The sequence below is a fragment of the Bidens hawaiensis genome, unplaced genomic scaffold, assembly GCF_021521415.1.
Source record: "Bidens hawaiensis isolate Kalapana, Puna unplaced genomic scaffold, B.hawaiensis_p1.1 tig00003141_1, whole genome shotgun sequence".
NCBI classification, from domain to species: Eukaryota; Viridiplantae; Streptophyta; class Magnoliopsida; order Asterales; family Asteraceae; genus Bidens; species Bidens hawaiensis.
Genome location: NW_027491170.1, coordinates 466806 through 487129, shown reverse-complemented (window position 1 = coordinate 487129; position 20324 = coordinate 466806). Strand labels below are relative to the sequence as shown.

Here is a 20324-nt window from a genome sequence, read left to right as displayed (position 1 = left end):
CTTGCCATACTGCTCACACCATAATACTTGATACACTTTCTTGATCTTTTGCGAGCATGCTTGGTAGAGGGAGCGACAACTGGCTATTGAGCAACGGGTTCTTCAATCACCATCTCCGGAGTGTCCGAATTAGGTGAGTAGTTGATGCCATCATCACTATCATCTTTATTCTCCACGGCTTCTTGAACTAGTGAGCTGGTACCTGCAGCAGAACAAACGTTAAAAATAGAGGCAATTTCAGCCTCGACTGTAGCGTCAGTCTCACGTGTTTCATTTTCTTCACTTGGCGATTCCTCCTCCGCCGTCTTATTTCCACCAGTGGCATGACCATCACCACTGTCATCACCATTTCCACCACGAGGATCATCGACACTGTCATACTCGTGGTCATTATCATCATTACCATCATCCTCTTCATCCTCATTTTCATTATCACCAATATCATCGTCATCATCATATGTTTCATCATCATCGTCATCACCACTTCCATCACCTCCACCACCTCCTTGAGCTACATTATTGTTGTTGAACAATAGGAACCAAAGCAGATGTAGCAGGAGCACTAACTTGTTCACCCGTAGTAGGTATAACAAGTGGGGAACTTATGGAACTGACCTGCCCAGTTGTGGCGGCAGTTGTAACCACGAGTTCAGTGCTTACTATGGTTCCAACAACCGTAGGAGGCTCATCTTTACTCTTCTTCACACCAGAACCTCCTTCTCCAGCATCTTTCCTGGTTTCGCCGGTGTATTGGAAGCCATGTAGCCTTCCTTGAGCTCTAACATTTTCGGTGTCAGCGACCAAATTGACAAGAGCTGTTTGTCATCTATTGCTCTGCTCGGTCCTTGGCTCATTTACACGCAGAAAGTCACGGAAAGTCTCCATCAAGTGATTCTTGTGGTTGTTCACATCCTCGTCACTCAAGCGCATCACCTCCATAACTGCAACATAGCGATTGACAAGTGACTCATTTACACGACCTTGAGTGTCGCTTTTTTCTTCTATCTCACCTTCAAGCTGCTCAACCATGTCACGCAGCTTCACACTTTCACCCATGAGTCTATCCACGTCCCTTGAGGAACTGGATCCACCCTCCAACAGACTGACTTTTGAGGCTAGTTGTTCAAAGTCTATCCAAACTCAATCAAGTGTAGAATCCAATTCCCTCCTGAAGTTGTTATGTAACATCCCGTTTTCTCGTTTCAGTTAATAATATAAATTGTGAGTTATTATGAGTCGGGCTTGTGCTGGGTTAAATGGATATGAGTTACGGACTTGGGTTAAAAAGGAAAGAAGAAAAGACTATGGGATTAAGCCCATGATCCATAATATATAAACCATAAATTCTCATTAATTCATTCATTTCACATATTCCATACACCACCAAAAACACACACTTAAGCTCTCTCTCTAGTTCTCTCTTTCTCTTATCCGAAACCAAGAGGAAAACCAAGCATCGACCTGAGATAATGATAGTATGATATTGTATGGATCCAAACCCGCTAGATCTAGTCGCGAAATGACGAGCCGACACCCTAAACCATTAAAGTCACGAGATCGGGGTGGAATCGGGTATGAACCGAGCAAAAGATGAGCCTAGGGGTCACCCTAGCTCAGATCTGGATCGAATGGGACGAAAAACGGTGAAAATGGTGGAAAACAAGCGAGATCTCGCTTTTCCAGCGAGATCCTGGTTTTCCGGCGATGACGGTGCCAGAAAGGCGGCGCCGGAAAGTGGGTACGAGGTTAGGGCAATGTCAAAGAATGTTCTGACATTCTCTGACCTAAAACTAATTCGTTAACAGAAGCTTAACAAACGAGTCTTAATTCGTTAGCGGGAGTTTAACGAACTAGCCTTAATTCGCGAGTTAATTCGATAAAGAAAGAATGACGAACTAGCCTCATTCGTTAAGGTCCAATTCGTTATTGTGACATTCGTCAAAATTCGAATCTCGATTCATGTTTGTTTTTGTAAACTTTTAATACGTGAACTCAACTCAACAATTTAGAACCTTATTTAATTATCATATAATATTATTATATCCCTCGATCATAAATAAATCGGTGTTCGTCATATTATAGTGTCGTTAAGAAAAAACATAAATGGTTCGAAATGATTTTCGTTAAGTTGTTATAAACTTTGAGAACCTTTAAACTTGTTTTAAACAAAATACCAAACTTGGAGGACCTGTTCTGAAAATATGTAATACATATATATATTAACTGTAAACCAACACAAACCCTAAACCTACCATTTATCACCAGCCGCCCCCTTCCATTCTTGCCGTTTTCCGGCGACATCGGACCTCCGGCGAGCACCAACCCCACCTCCGGCCATCACCTCCAACACACAGAAACACAACACAGCCGCATTCGCCGTCTCCGGCGAGCACCACCCCTGCCGGCCACCCCTCCGACGCACCAACCCAGTCGCAACCCTTGTTTCCATCGCCGCAACCACCTTTGCCGGCCAACACCACCACCCCTCGCGTTCCGGCAGCCCTATTTCCCCTCCGGTTCGTTTTTCCGGCAACCCCCTAGCTCCGCCGTGGACGCGGTGCTTGCCTTTCTCTCTCTCGTCGTGTCTCTCTCTCTCTCGGCACTCTCTTTTTCTTTCTCTCTCCCGCCGTGTCTCTCTCCCTCTCTCACGGCAGCTCTCTCTCTCTCTCTCTCCCTCTCTATCACGGCAGCTCTCTCTCTCTCTCTATCACGGCAGCTCTCTCTCTCTCTCCCTCTCTCACGACAGCTCTCTCTCTCTCGCACCATCTCTCTCCCTCTCCGGCTGTCGTCTTCAAATCTCTGGTAGTCTCGACTCGGTTCCTTCCCGAAACAGAACCACGACTCGTGAACATATAATAGGTAAAGTTAATTCGAGTTTTAGTATTGTTGTATTCGTATAGAGATTGTCGGTTTAAACCGTTAAAAATCGGTTATATTGTTGGTCATATAATTTGAAAAGGGTTAATTTGGGTATTGAGTTGTTTTGAATCGGGTAAAAGGTGAACGATCAGATAATAGATATATCAAGTTTCTTATGGGTTTAATTGACAATTGTTATCTTGGTTTCGTTTTGGGTTATACGTTAGTCATTAAACTAGAGTCTCGGGTTCACGTCTCATCCTAGAACGATTTTGGTATTAATTTTATACTTAACAAATAAGGGTTATTATTAGTACTAATATTACTACATAAAAACTATTATTAGTATTAATATGTTGAGTTTACTATTATAGGTATTTTATTATTAATATTATTATTACCATTATTATTACAAATATTGAAGTTAAAACTATTATTAACAAGATTATTATTATTATTATAAATATTAAAATTGTTATTAATATTATTAAATGTCATATTATTATTATTTATTAAAAATCATATTTTATCATTAATTACTAGCAATAATATCATTATAGTATATTATGAATTCGTTTAGAAATCAAACCGACATCGAGTATAATATCGTTATTTACTATCAATAATTATTATTATAATTATTATTTTTTTACCAACAACATCTTAATTAATATTAAGATCTTTATTCTCTAACTATTATTATTAGTATTATTAATAATAAGTACGGTTATTATTTTACGTCATATCGTACATATCTATATATCTATATATGAAACACTTCTTTTAAAATTATTATTATCATTACTATCATCATCATAAATAATATTATTATAAGCTTCATTATAAATTCATTTTCATAAAACCGAACTCGTGATTTAAACCCGTCTTTTTTTCTTTTAATATTGGTTTAGCTATTTCAAAGCCCAATAAAATAATATTTTATTATTAATTATGTACGAGTCCCTAATCATTAACAAATTAACCGTTAATCCGATTTACAACCGAACCTTCTCGTCCAATGTTTCCAATATAATTATTTTGGTTTCAAGTTCATTAATATATATTACGTTATTTATTTTAGCTAAGGTGTTTATCGTTTCAAGTCGGGTCTTTCATTTACCGTTCGAGCTTCATTTATTTATCTATTTGAGGTGAGTACTTTCATACCCCTTTTTTTTATCTTTCGTTTTGGGGTGACATTTCATACTTATCAAACTAAATGCTTTAATTACTTGCATCTTAACCCACAAACGTGATTGTATACCTTACTTGAATAATTGCTCGATTTGGTGTTGTATGCTTATTTAACTATGTGTTTACAGCTTTTGGATGGTGAAACTATAAATCCTATACCATTTGGCAAATGGCAAGGTGTCGTTAACGTATGCTATTAACGATAACTATAAATCCTAGACTACTCGGCATCTCCTTGTAGTTAGGTGGTGCTAATGTAAGCTTGTTAGCAACTGTCATAAAATCCTAGACTAATTGCCAATAGCTAGGTGTCGCTAACTTGTTTAGCGATAACTATTTACTCCGGTTTATAGCTCTTATTTATTGTTTTGTATACAAGTTTTGTGGATTTTCATACTATACACTTATATGCTCAAACTTATGAATTGCTCACCAACCTTTGTGTTGACAAACTCTATTTTATGAAATGTTACAGGTTTGACTTTTGTTGACTCGAGTGCTTGATGGAAAACGTTACCAAGACTATTAGGGTATTAGTAAAACGAACAATATGAATGCTATTTGTTTATATGAACGAGATGTGTTGTTATTGATTTGTTGAAATAAATTGAGTTGAATAAATATTGTCACTTTAAATAGTGTCTTGTGTATTTGTCCAATCACGTTACACCCTGGCATGTTCCGCCGCCTTTGGTCGGGGTGTGACAGATTGGTATCAAAGCCACAAGACTATAAGATAGGTGGTTAGACGTAACGACCTAGTATAGTCTTTACTTTATGGTCCTTATACGTGTTGCCTATACGTGTTTACCCTACTTGATTGTTCAATACACTTGTCTATTATATACTTATTTATTTTATCAATCATAAATATACACATACACACACTTTCATAGTACTCCAAGGTATCCTTACCTTAAAAGGCAAAAACATTAGATTTTTATTGTGTTTTATGGATCACGAGCTTAACTTGGATCCCGTTGTTTCAAATCTCCTTAAAGATTGTCTCATATGAGATGACCACTTTAAGTAGTCGAATGCGAGCGTTCCGTTCGCCATCCTAATTTTTGGTGTTAAAACAATAGGACTACGGTGATTTCGTGGACTAGTGTTTTGGCATGACGTTATATCTCGATTTATTGTGTTATTATTGTTACTTGAGTCTAAACATGAAAATGTCGCGGTAATTTCGTGCACATGTTTAGACCCCAACGTGGTAGTTTTGTAAAAATGTTTTAGTGTCGGAATATCAAGTCATGGTGGTTCATGCGCGATTTTTTTTTCACCTTTAAATCTTAAAACATTATTATTACGTTTCAAAAATCTAAACCATTTTTTTCACTTTATATTATTATAAATCCTTATCACAAGTTTTCATTTATAAAGGTAATTTTACACTGTTAATAATTCTTTTATATTTCGATTTTATATGGTAGAGTTTTACACCAATTTCCTCATTTTGATTTCACAAAAATTTTTATTGCAATTTCGTTCATTAAAAAAAAAAATCTCTTCGTTATAAAAAGGAAAATAAATAAATAAATATATGTATATATAGAGTTTGATCGATACATAATAATTTTTTTTATATGTCATTTATTTTCATTAAGACGAGTTACAAACGAAAATCTTATTTTATAGAGCTCATCATATTAAGAAGGTTTTATGATAAATTTCACCTCAACTTTTCAAGTAAATTTTCCTATTGTATAAACTTTTAATTGTCTTTAAAGTTCTTGTACAAAAATTTATAAAATTTTATCTTATAACCATTCCATTTATTTTGAACGATCACTTCAAAATTTTAATTATTTAAACTTCTCACGACATTTCTTAAATTATACTATATTACATAATACGCGTGGTAAAATCTTCACTACCCAAATTTATTTTCATAACAACTTTATCATGCAATATTTGGTTCGTTATAAATTTTCGCAAATAAAAAAAAAATTATTACATCATACGATTTTACGCGTTTTATATTTTTCATGATAGTTTTGCCATAATCTTTCAAGAAAGTCACAAACTTATAGTTTGTAATCTTCTTGAAACTCTCATGCAAAATTTCATAGAAATTTTACTTTAAAGATCAAAATAGTTTACTCGTGATTTCTCGATTTACAATACCGGTCATTTTAACTTACCATGATATTCCTCATTACACGATATTAAATAACGAACTTGGTAAAAAAAAAAGGATTTCATTTCGCAACTTTATATTTCCAAGACGACATTCATCATTTAATATTGAAACCTCATAACAAATTTTAACATTCAATTTACATATTTTAAATTTACTCATAAGCAATAAATAAATAAATTTATTTTAACTTTTATAAAAAATTTTTTTGTGTGATTCACACGCTCGGATCTCAAAAAAAAATAAGTAAAATAAAAAAAAAATCTATTTATATAATATATATATTTATACATATATTAACTAGTAACTTTAATTATCAAAATTTTCATGGACATTTCAAACATTATTTATAAATTATGATATTTTCAATTTAATAGCTACTATTAGTCAAAATCCCTCTAAACGCAACCACAAATTCCCAAACACCCGTATCTCATCTCAAACTACCGCCTTAAATCACATCATCCTTACACTTCAAAAGTTTTCCCGCACACTCAAATCTTTCCTCAATATGAACGAAACCTAAACATCCAAAAGTATACCCTCACCTACTCAAATCCCATGCAAAAATCCATGATGTACAACGTTATCCAACAAAAAGCCTTAAATACCGACACTCCCACGCCACGGAAACCTATCAAACTCCCTATCAAACTCCCTATCCTAATAAACTTAATGGAAACTGAGTTGGAATATGACTTTGAGTGGAAAAAGTAAAGGTCCTTATTTGTTCAAGATATGAACAAGATTCTTTATCTGCCATTTCAACAAAAAGAATAGATAATTCTCACCAAGACTTTAATATATATTTCATATAAGATCAGTCCTCTTATAGCTAGATCTGTGGTATCAAATATAGGCTCGAGCTCGACTTCAAGCTCCTTTAAATATGGCCTAGGTCAACCCAACCCGGTACAAAAAAATGACATGTTTAACCCATTAGCAAACACACTCAATCATGCACAAACAAGGCTACGTTGACCCGTTCTCAACACATGTTTACCCTAGGGAACATTGAGCTATTTTAATATTACTTGAAGCAGTTGTAGGGTTTATTCATCTATACAACTAAATATAATCCTCAAGATTCATAATGAGCTCATGAAGAACGATATAGTCAACCTGTCATGTTTTTACTTGTATGCGCATCAGCTAGTAATTTTCTTAAAGACTTGGTCTGGCATATACTTCTTTGTGATGCAAGAGATTCCGGCTTATTAAGTTGGCCCGGCCAAAATATTTTGTTTATTGTTATTTATAAATCGTGTTGAATCTAGCATATAAAAGAAATGATGGCAAAAAACCAAACAACTATCAGTTGTTCTTCATTATGTTTTGGTAAATTGCTACTTCAAACATCTGAAATTACAATGATATGAAAGAACTAAAGATTAAACTGATCAAGCAAACTATAGAAGATCCAAAAAATTGAAGAATCATAAGTTGTTTCAGCAAAGATCAATAGTTAGCATAAGATTAGACAGTTGTTTGTATTTTGTTCATCAATAGTGCGTAACTGTATATTGTTTGATTTTGTTCATCAGTAGTGTGTAACTATAACTGATTTGTTAGATGTCTCTTTCACATGTATATAATGAAGAAGAGAGTCACTTTTTCATTAACACTTTAACACATCAAAACATTAACCTAAATGATGAGCTAAGGTTGAGGGGGAGCAATAGATTATAAGTTTTCGATTATAGTTAATACAAAATTGTTATTCCATATGAAACCTCAATTAGCTTTATGATTTCCGATGTATATTTACTTTAATAATACTAATTAGTTCATAGTTCAAATATGAATTTAATTAATGTGATACTAATCCATTCAAAGGATTAGATTAGCAATTTACTGTTTCATTAGTGTAATTGTGTTTATTAGCTTAGATTGAGATCTAGAATCCTAACAATATGGTTATTAGGTCTCTTGTTTACTTAGTTTTGATATTATAATATTGTCAATAACGTTTGTTCTTGAACCCTTTGATTCGTCTCTAACTTTTCGGTTAGATGAAGTCTATCAATAAATGAGTTTCATGAGCCATTTGAGTAAAGCCGTGGATTAATTCGACATCATTTTGTCTCCTTTTCCTGTTGGATAAATGTCCCTATGTATAGAGGTGTGTGGCCTGTCATTAATAAAGAACGTTCTTAATTAACTAATTCATGTTAATGCCCAATCATTAATAATTTATGCAAGAAGGGAATTTTGACTAATGAGATTGCAATTTAAAAGCTATGATTTATTTATTAATGTCCTAATAGGATTGAAGCAAACTATTTGAAAATAAAACAAATGACACTTGTATTGTATTAGCAACATATTCATGCCTATTTGTACGTTGATTGTAATGTGTTCTTTGCCTGACAAAATAATTGAATTTCAAGTCACCACGAATTTACTAACAAAATCACCCGTTAAATTCTCAAAATCACAAACTCAAACATTCAAAGACTGCATGGATCGGCTCGAACATCATTAATTTATGCCAGAGATTAAATATGCTTCTATTTGAATGAGGAGCTCCCTCCAAATCTCCCCTGCACGTAGTAGGAAGCTCTATGTCATGAAAAGAATACAGAATCACAACGTGTTAAAAACAACAGAAAATTTAGGGAATTTTTTATATACCATTGTCACCATATTAGGATATTAGGCCCAATAGTTAGTTATAAGACTAGGGTGGTTATTTCTACTTCTGTCTGCTAGCGGCTTGTTAGTCCCATTGTATTTATATTCAGTGGCGGACCCAGGATTTTTTGTTAATGGGGTCCCAATTTTTCCGGTTTACAAAATTTTTTGGTCGGTCGTTATTCGGGTCGGGTCGAGAGGAGGAACATAATAAAACACGAAAATATGGTGTCATCGGAAACGAGTAAGTAGAAAGAGTATAGATTAGAAACTAGATAGAACATACACTTTTAATTCATTTTTATTCATACCCGAAAAACATAAGCGTAAGCTATATATATATATGGTCTTACATGAATAACCAAGACATGAAAAACTAACTCTTACACAAATAAATGATTAATTATAATATACATACACAAGATAAATAATTTAAGTATATGTAAAACTCATGTTGTCATTATATATGTTGCATGGTAATAATGGTTATATGGGATAAACTAAAGTGATAATGGTTATATGGGATAAACTAAAGAAAAAACACAATACCCTAAGGTATGGTGAGACTTGAACCTGCAACCTCTCAAAGAAAAAACAAGGGACTTTCCATTAGACTAGTTCAGCCTTAATACTATGGGTTCCAAGTATTAATTTTTATGGGGTCCTTACAAAATTTAATATATCGTCTATAAGTAATTTTTAAAAAACATTGGTGTCCCGGGACCCCGATGGGAACTATGTGGGTCCGCCCCTGGCCTCGTAAACAAACTCCGTCGTGAGAGTAAGAGAATGTCTAGATAGAGGGAACAGGAGAGTAGTTCAATACCAAATTTTGGGCATTGAAAGCTTACCTATACTTTAGAGGGAGTATAAATATGTAGACACATGGTCTAATGTGATTGTACGTAGTGGCGGACCCAGGATTTTTTGTCAATGGGGTCCCAATTTTTCCGGTTTACAAAATTTTTGGGTCGGTCGTTATTCGGGTCGGGTCGAGAGGAGGAACATAATAAAACACGAAAATATGGTGTCATCGGAAACGAGTAAGTAGAAAGAATATAGATTAGAAACTAGATAAAACATACACTTTTAATTCATTTTTATTCATACCCGAAAAACATAAGCGTAAGCTATATATATATGGTCTTACATGAATAACCAAGACATGAAAAACTAACTCTTACACAAATAAATGATAATTATAATATACATACACAAGATAAATAATTAAGTATATGTAAAACTCATGTTGTCATTATATATGTTGCATGGTGATAATGGTTATATGGGATAAACTAAAGTGATAATGGTTACATGGGATAAACTAAAGAAAAAACACAAATACCCTAAGGTATGGTGAGGCTTGAACCTGCAACCTCTCAAAGAAAAAACAAGGGACTTTCCACTATACTAGTTCAACTTTAATAGTATGGGTTCCAAGTATTAATTTTTATGGGGTCCTTACAAAATTTAATATGTCATCTCTAAGTAATTTTTAAAAAACATTGGTGTCCCGGGACCCGATGGGAACTATGTGGGTCCGCCCCTGTTTATATTTTGCTGCATGTTATTAAATTGCTTTCAATTGTCTTAAAAAAGGTCAGTAATAGTGTAGGTCTCCTAAAACCGGATCTAACATAATGAACGGATTTGTTCTTAATAAACGATCGATGAGGGTGCGATGAAATTAACAAACCGAACATATATTATATAGAGATAATATAGATAGTGAACGATTCCATAATAAGTAATAAAACATGAAATATATTAAACGAACCAATCCCACCCAAGGTGAGCTCCCATTGGGTGGTTGATGACACCATAGAAAACATACACATAAAGACAACAAACGTTCCCTATTAATTTATAGCTAAACACAAATAATCTATAAGTTCTTCCCGTTGAAGATAAACGCGTCACCGAAGCTCTTGTCTCAGATCCGGATTTCTCGCCGACATTACCAATTTGATTAACCAAAATATATATAACGACTTACGCTACATTGATATCGCAAGTTATAATGTTTGGCCTTAGAAGTAGCTCCACACTAGTATTCGGAATTGTCTCATTTGAGGGTTGTAATTAATTACTAGGTGCACTCAAGTTGTTCATGTCTGAGAGAAAAAATGAATGAGACAAAAGGGGATTTGAGGAATCAATAAATGAAATGGATAATGATGATACTACAAAATAAAAAATTGAATTAGAATAAATGAGATAAATGTGATGATGGTTGTTGATGTATGAACAATAATTTGTGACTTGCGAGTCGTAATATATTTTTTTCAAGCGATTACTTAAAGTTAGCATGAGTTCGGGATCCGAAAGCTTTGATGCACGCATTTAGCTTCAACGAGGAAGAAAGCTTCTAGAATGTTTATTTTTTTTAGCTATTTATACTTTATTGTCATATTTATGTGTGTGTTTTCTAGTGTGTAATCAATCACCCAAGGGGAGCTCATCTTGGGTGGGATCGGTTCATTTAATATCATCAATTTTCTATTACCGATCACGAAGTCATTCAATATTATCTTTATATTATTTATTCGATCTTTTGATTTTACCGCACCTGTCTCGATCGCTTATCAAAAACAAAATGCTTTAGATGTTAGATCCAACAGGGTACCTACAAATGGTATCAGAGCGGGTTTGAATCACCTGATTCAACTTTGTTCTTGATATTCGGTTTCTAATTCTGTGATTACCCTAACGAGACGTTAATTTCTTGACGTTTTTAAAGATCTGTTGAAGCTTTTGAAATAAAGGTTGAAGAATTTAGATATAAAGTTTGGAAATAAATGTGCTTGAGGTTTGTCTTGGAGTCATAGATTTAGATTCGATCGATTTTGAGGTTCGTTTTATGGTTTTTGTGAAGATTTTATGGGTTTATGATGATGAATATTTGGTGTGCGTATGTTTTCTGGCTGCCAAAACCCAGATCTGAGATGGCATGCTTGAGGTTTGTCTTGGAGTCATAGATTTAGATTCGATCGATTTTGAGGTTCGTTTTATGGTTTATGTGAAGATTTTATGGGTTTATGATGATGAATATTTGGTGTGCGTATGTTTTCTGGCTGCCAAAACCCAGATCTGAGATGGCATGCCGCCGCCACCTCTCGTAGCGGCGACATCACAATGGATCAAACAACTAGTTCTTGAATCAATATCTAACAAAAGCTAGCAGAAATCACTTATAGCCATCGAGATCTCGGATCTTGTTTGTGTTTGATTATTTCCGAAAACAAGAAGAAAAAGGGAGTAGAGTGAGAGTTGTTAGATGGATAAGATTGTTTTTTCAAAAAGGTTGTGAAATGCATGGGCATGCTCTACTATTTATAGTAAGAGCATGGCATGCCTCATTTCCTTATAAACGGCCCAATAGGCTTGCACTACATGGCCTCTGGACCAAACATACAATAAACAAAACGACAAGCTAACAAAATTACACCGTAAATAAATTAAACAAACACAAAAGACTAATATACAAAACTTGGCCCTTGATCGGTCAGCTTTAGCCTTATGTCGGTTTCTTAGTCGAATCCGTCGTCGTTTACATATAGTTGATTATCAACACTAAAGGGAACGAACTTGTTAACTTCTCAATCAGAGTTGTCTGGGCGAACGTCTTCGACTGTGCCGAAAATAGAGTTGTACAACTTCAACATATCTTCTTTGCTGAGGGCAGCCAACTCATGCTCATCAAAGAAGCAGAGGAAATGCATCCTTTGGCAGTGAATAACAACCTCTCTGGGTTGTTGTTGAACTCCCAACAGATGAAATCATGAAAGATGATGGGCAAAACCAGTTCTCCACGATAGATCGGCCACCCATCTTTGTGGGTCTTGTACCTCTAGTCCTTTTTCTTCATTCCTGACACCGGATCAATCTTAGTTGGGTGACGATACAACTTACCCTTATTGAGTTTGAAGTTAGGGTAATCATGCTTCCATTTCCCGCTCAAGAATCTCATAAACCATTTTCACAACTCCTCCTCATCGGCACCTTGACCAACAAATCATCTGAAGTAATTCATGTCGAGCTTGACAGTGTATGCAAGTGTAGTAGATGTAGGTCAAACCCCCATTGGCACGTCGGATTGCCCATGTTTTGTTGGACGGGTGCCACTTGCAGTAGATAATTGTGGAGTCGTCATGATAAGGATAGATACGGTCTCGGAGACTTGCAACCCTAGTGATGTAGTGTCTTTTCTTCATCCTTTTTCTTGGTTGATGAGAAGATTCACCACCTGTTGCTGGAAGAGCCATCACCGTGGCTGGCTCCTAAGCTTGATCCGTATTCTCACTATGAACTGGAGTGTCTAGGTTTGGTGAGTAGTTTATTTCATCATCCTTAACAGCTTCTTGAGCTTAAGAATAGGTACCCACACAAGTAGAAAAATTAAAAATAGTTGCAATTTTTCCTTTAATGCAGCATCACCATCCATTATTTTCTTTGCGGGATCTTTAGTGACAACATTATTAGGAGAGTCGTCATGAGGCTGTCTTGTTCTATTGCCACCATCAACACCAACATTACCTTTTACATCACCATCACCGTTACCGCCACCATGTGGTTCATCAAAACTATCATGAGGATCATCACCCTCATCATCGTCTTCATCGTCATATTCATTCTCATAATCCTCTTCATCGAAATGACCATCATCGTCTTCAACCACCACTTCCTCCTTGTTCCCAGCGACAGTTGCTCCAATATCCTAAGCAGCCACTTGAACGGTATCAACACTCACATGTGAGACGACAGTGGCCTCAACAATTGTACCAGTGACCACTGCCGCTTCACTAAGACCAAAACCAACGCCACTTCCACTCGCACCATCAAACGACTTTGACTCCACTACCACTGGCGCTAGTTTTAAAGCCTACAGTTTGAGCATCAGCAATGAGCTCAACCAAAGTGTCTTCTCTTCTTTTTCCTTTGTTTTCATCATCATCATTATTGGAATCATCCAGCTTCGGAAAACTGCTTTGGTTCGGCTTTTGAGGACGTCAATATCTTCATCACTCAGCTTCATTACCTTAACGGCATGGTTGATGAGAGCTTCATTGACCGTGTTTTGAGCATTGGTAAAGCAATCATGTTGCTCTATTTGGAGTCTAATACGTTAAACCTTGACCATTAGATATGCATTTTAATCAATCAACATTCCAATGTTTCTTGAGGCACTTGATTTACCCTCCAACATAAGGACTCTAGAATCAAGTCCTTCAACCTCGATCATCGTCTTGTCAACTTCTGACTCTAACTCTCTCCTCAAGTTTTGTGCGAGATTTAATGAGGAAGGTAGGTTCGTTACAAAATGTGAGACCCTTGATTCAAGACTCATCACCTCATCATTACGCTCAACATTCAACAAAGATTGATTAGTTAACCAAGTATGCTGATTGTTGACTTGGTTTTGAAGAGTCTCGATCCACATACGTTGACTCTCAATCAGGGCTCTATCAACCTCCCTGTCTTGCTCCAACTTAGCAACCCTAGTAGCAAGAGTGGTTCTTTCCTTCATCACCTTCTCGTTCGTGTCTTGTTGTTCTTTCATGAACTTGATCAACAGGTGTTCACGTTTCACTCTCTTCTCGTTTGATTACCCTAGTGCCTGAATCCTCTCAAGGATAGGATCTTGGTAGATTGGGGACTTCCTAAATTTCCCACTTGACCAAGGGATGGCTGATATGACTGAGTTTTGGGTGATTGTGGGTGGTGCAATTGAGAAAATGGATTTTGGTGAGGTTTGGGTAGGCATGGCTATGGTTTGGGTAGCTAAGCGTAAGGTTAACACTAAAGGTAGGCTAGTTGGCTCGGTGGTTATTTGGGCAAGGCTGATGATGGGTAAGGTAGTAGGTGAGGCAGTGAATGTGGTTGACCAGAATGTGGTTTCTCTAAGTGGTGAGGTAAAAAATAAACTAAATGGGGATGGGATTGGTGAGGTAGTCCTTGGTGGGGAGAGAGCTAGTTGTTGTATGGGTGAGGTGTGGGTTGGTTTGGTTATTTGTGGTAAGGAAGGCCTTATAGAGGTTGGTATTTGTGTGTGGTGGATTATTCGGGAGAGGTTATGGGTGAGTCATGGAGTCTCCTAGGGGTGGATTTGGTTTAGGTTTTGGTTTTGGTTTGGCCTTAGTTTTCAGTCTCGGCACATGAATTTGTTTGCCTTTGAGGGTTTATATGATGCATGACAGGGTGGTTGGTAAGGCATGGTGTGGGTCAGCTTGGGTGGTTGGTGGTGGTTGTGTCAAAGTGGAAGCATAGGGAAAGATTGCCTTAATGGATGTCAGCATCATCGTTGAAGGCCCAGACTTCTTGGAGTCATTTTCTTTCTTTAAACGTTTCAGATGTTGCTAAGGTTCCTCTTCTTGCTCTTCATCCTGTTGTTATTGGGACGAACCACGAGCAGAAGGCTTATTTATAGCCTTCCTCTTTTTATCATGAAGCTTCTTGGTATGATTTTCACCCTCGACGTCAGTGCCAGAATCAGTGGCCTCACTAACATGCTCTCGGCCATCACCGATTTCACCATCATCATCTCGACTATCATCACCTTTTTCCTCAGCAGTCTCCTCACTATCAGGTTCGGTCTCCAAAAATAAACTGAACTTAGGACCATGTAGATCACCTTGATACTTGTACCCACTTCTTCCAACAGGCTCCAGCATAGCCTTTAATAATGTTTGCTTCACCATCTTAGCATGATAAGGGTTATATGGTGGAATCACATTTCCTTCATCATTGGTAGACCGGTCTTAAAACATTTGGCATCAAATCATCCAGAATAAGTTAGCAAAGCGTGGATACATCATCCAGGTGTTCTTTGAGAGCACATTAGTTGGTATGCCCTTAAAGAACCACCGAGAGAAGTTGAACTCCACTTTGTTCATTAAGCAAGCCATCACCCCAACCCATTCTGTCTTCATTTTGTTGAACCCACCTTTCTGCTTAGATAAACAGTTGGCAATGATGTGGAATAAGAATCTCCAGTATGGGGGAAAATGCCTCTTCTCACATGTAGTCCATACAACGTCATACCCAATGTTTGGAACATAACCCTTCAAATCCTTCTTCAGGATACACTCATAATAATGATGTGAGGTATCCTTGATATTTAGGGGTCGACGAACAACATCCTCCGTTGGAGGGTGAATCATACATGTCCTTAGGCATATGTATAGTAGAGAGAATGAGCATGCATGAGCATGCTCTTACTATCCTCCGTTGGATATGCATGAGCATGCTCTTACTATTTGTAGTAGAGAGCATGCTTCTTCTTTGACTTGGGCTCAAATGGGCTTTACATACATAGCCTTAGGCCCAGACATATAACAAACAAAACCAACAAGCTAACAAAATATATCTTGGATAAGAAAATACAAAGACTAAAATACAAAATAGGGCCCTACATTCTCCCTCTAAAATTGTGACATATTTTAGAAATATTTACAGTTTTAAAATACAAAATGATAAATAAGGTTTAATCAAAATAAATCATGTTTAACGACTCTACAAGATATAAAAATTGGTCATGATCAAAGGCTATTGTGAAAAGGTATGCAAAGTTGTGATAAGAGTGGACCCTTTCAATACTGACAAGATTCCGGCCATAACAATCATGAATGAAATGAATTCGGATGTCAATATGTTTTGTCTTAAGAGTGTTAGACCGGGTTTTTGACAATACAAACTGTTGCTTCCTTATCACACTTGATTGGGGTGAAATTCAAACCGTAATTCAGCATCCTGATGCTGGATCCATATCACTTGTGAGCAGAATGCGGAGGTGGCAATGTATTCTGCTTAAGCTGTGGAGGTGGATACGGTGACTTGTTTCTTGCATTGCTAAGAAACTAACCGGTCACCCAGGAGCTGACATCCTCTGGAAGTTGATTTTCTGTCAAGATTACATCCCTATAATCACTGTCAGTGAACACGTGTTGCACTAAAGGAGAGTCTCTGGGATACCAAAGACCTTAGCAAGGATTTCCTTTTAGATACCGAAATATACGCTTGACAGGGGTTAAATGGGATTCTTAGGATAACATTGATATCTTACACATTGATAGATAGGGAACATATTGTCCGGCCTTCTTGAAGTGAGGTACATTAGGGTGCCACTAATTAACCAACAAAGGTGTTGATCGACCGAATTTCCCAATGGATCTTGATGTGTACTAAATTTTATATAAATATTTCATACTGATGTGTGAAAATGTATAATATAAATAAAGAACGAATCACAATTAAGCTTTAAATTTATAAAAACGAAAATCCTATAAAAACCACACAAAACCGGCAAGTGTACCGATCATAAATAGTATAGCATCAAGGAAGTCCGGATGTCGAACGCAAAGACACGTGAAAACGTTTTTAATTACGAAACTCTAATTAAGACTTACCAAAATAATATTTATTTGATTTTTAAGATTTTATTTAACTACTTAACTTAATTAAAAGAAAACTGTTAACAAAATACTTTAAGAAAACTTTGATTTAAATTCAATGAATAAAAACGTCTACCTAGGAATGAATCATGTTGACAGAAATAACAAGACAATGGATTGAAAATATTCAAGACACCGGTTATAAAAGATGACACAACCAAAACTTGTTCAAGAAAGTCAAATTACCTCTCAGTCTCTCTAACAAACTTTAACTTATTTTAGTTGATTTTTAAAGAACAAACCGGAAAACAATTATTAACGTGTTCAAATATCGACTCACCTCTCGGTCTCCTCGACACACTATCCTAATGGAGACGAATACTACGCAACCAAGGATAGAGGAACAATTTAACTTAACCCAAATTAAACCAACTAATTGTACATAAACACTCAAACTTGACAAGACAAAAACCCGCTCTCGCGCGGTCTTAATTCTAACAAGTAAAAGCAACGAGACAATATTACTTCTTATCACCTCTCGGTCTCAAAGAAGGTGTATTTTAACTGATTTTATATGATATATTACCCACTTTTCCCTACGGTTGCGCATCCCGCAAATAAACCCAAAACACCAAGTAAAGAGCTTAACAAGCAATCAATTAATCAAAACCGATTCAATTAACTAATGCAAGAGGATTATAAGTAATCACAAATAAAACACAGCCATCACACACAATCTAATTCATGGTTTAGTTAAACTTTACATTAAAAATTTAAGTCTTGAACATTAACAATCCATTAAACAAGTTAAAACTACTCAACATTCATCTATCCTAGGTAGAACAAACAAATTTAGCTACTCATCACTTTTGGACAGCCACAAACAATCAAAGTAAACATCATAAACATCAATATAAACATTATAGAACTCATTCAATATCAAAACTCAATCAATAACAAGTCTAACAATCAAACAATTGCAAAACAATTCAATTAAAAAGACCAAATCAATCCAAGTTAAGGTTCTTGAAAGATAAATAAAGTTTAAGGATGTATACTAAGTAATATGGCTGAGATTTATGGATGTTTTGAGTCCCTATCAGCTGCCCAAGACTCCTTCTTTCTCCCTCAGCCGTCCAAGACCCTTCAACAGCCGCCTCTTCCTTTTTTTTCTTCTTCTTCTTGCGGCTGAAAGTTGCGATCGGCAGCTTGTAGTTAGGGTTTTAGGGTTTTCAAATTCAGGTATATGGCAGAAGTTATGGCTGATTATGACTGATATTTTCTTAATATAATATATTATAAGGCTTTTAACTTGTGGGCTTGGACCGGGCCTTGCTTAAACTTTAAAACTTTGACCAAAAAGGCCCCTAAACTCTTCCAAATTGCCTCTTTTTTCACCATCTTCTATAAACCTACAAATAAATATTCAACTTTGTAAAATCAATCATAAACAAACCATAACACTTAATAATTAAACTAAAAACGATTAAAATATGATAAAAATTCTACGGAAAGTCAATGTGTTTTACAACATATCAAACATCCCCACACTTAAACCTTTTTCGTCCCTGAAAAAGTCTAATGCAGTTGGATAGAATCGGAAAATCAAAGTTAAATCAAACATATAGGTTAGATTTTAATGCTCAGAAAAACGCAAAAACCGCGATCATCGATATTGTTGTCCACCTAAACCCACGTCTTAATCTGCGTTTACCGGACCAGACCACCCCAACTTGACTTAAACCTCAAAATTAGCAGAATTAAAACTTTGTTGCTCAATATTTATGAATAGTTAAGACGATCAAGGGTATTGTTTATCCACCTAAGCTTAAGCATCAAAGTCTACCAAGCAGCCATTAGATACGGTTAAGGTTCAATTATTTATAGCCAGTGCTCCCCACAACATGACATATCCCCATTATCAAGCAATACCCCAAATCCTTCACCATAGGTGAGTATGCAAAATTTTATCTGTAGGGCTTACATGTGGCGTGTCCCTTGTGGTCCGTTTCTTAATGGTAATGAGACGCAAGCAAGGGGACCCCACATGACTAACAGCGTGGATGATCAAGTCTGTAGTGTATTTGTACTTTCGTACTGTTATGATCATGTTTATAGACTTATAAGGATTTGCTCATTGGCTTTATTTTAAATATCCACAACCCCACTTAGGAATTGTGAATACCCAGCTAAATATATTGCATACAGACCCATAGTCTCCGGACCCGAAGTATCCCATCAATACAGGATTTAAGGTTACAAAACCATACGCCGATGAGGTGTAAAACACTAAACTATCATTTTAAGATTTATATCACAGGCTACACGGCATACTCTAACGTTAAACCTACCCAAGCATCATATGATAACGTATTCAGATTTTTTAAAAACTCATGATATTCCAATTTTTCATACCAAAATTTGAGGCTTGAGTATGGCCCGACCTTTCATTGCTTATTTTCCACGGACAAAACGCTTTACCCACAAAAGATTTCCGTTTTAACCGTTTTATCAAATTTGCCCTTTCATTTTCAAGGCTGAGCCTATCGACACATCCCAAGTTAAGTGCGTTTTCTTTTATTTATCTCATATTATTAGTAGTTTGAAAAACCGATTTCCGAATAAAATCATCATCTCCGACTTTAACGCAAAAGAAACTAAAAACAAGGGACATTTTTTAACATAAACAAACTTGAACAACGTACGAAAACGAAAAACTAGTGAAAAATTTTTATTTTTAAAATTTTTTTATTTTTTTATTTTATTTTTTTTTCTACAACTAAGTAAAATAAATTCCCATCCCCACACTTAGAACGAAATCGTCCTCGATGAGAACAAGGAAAAGAAATAAAATAAAATAAAAACTGGAAAATAAAATTAAAACTTAAAGCCTAAAATTAAAACTTGAAAGAAAAGAAATTAAAATAGAGAACGGATTACTCCCCTGGTGTAGTTGCAGATTCTTCATTAGCTGTGTACGATTCGAACGAACGACCGTATAGCATTTCATTCGCGACCGCAACCTCGGGTGAACCGGTTCCAAAACGCCATCAGAGCTACCATGCGCATAATAATACCTGTAACAACTCAAACTCGCTCGCATG

At 36.0% G+C, this 20324-nt stretch overlaps 1 pseudogene; it reads left to right on the top strand.

Annotated features, from left to right (window-relative positions):
- Nucleotides 1–6871: 6871 nt before the first annotated feature.
- LOC143622454 (uncharacterized) overlaps nt 6872–20324 on the top strand; it is a 204873-nt pseudogene continuing 191420 nt past the window's right edge.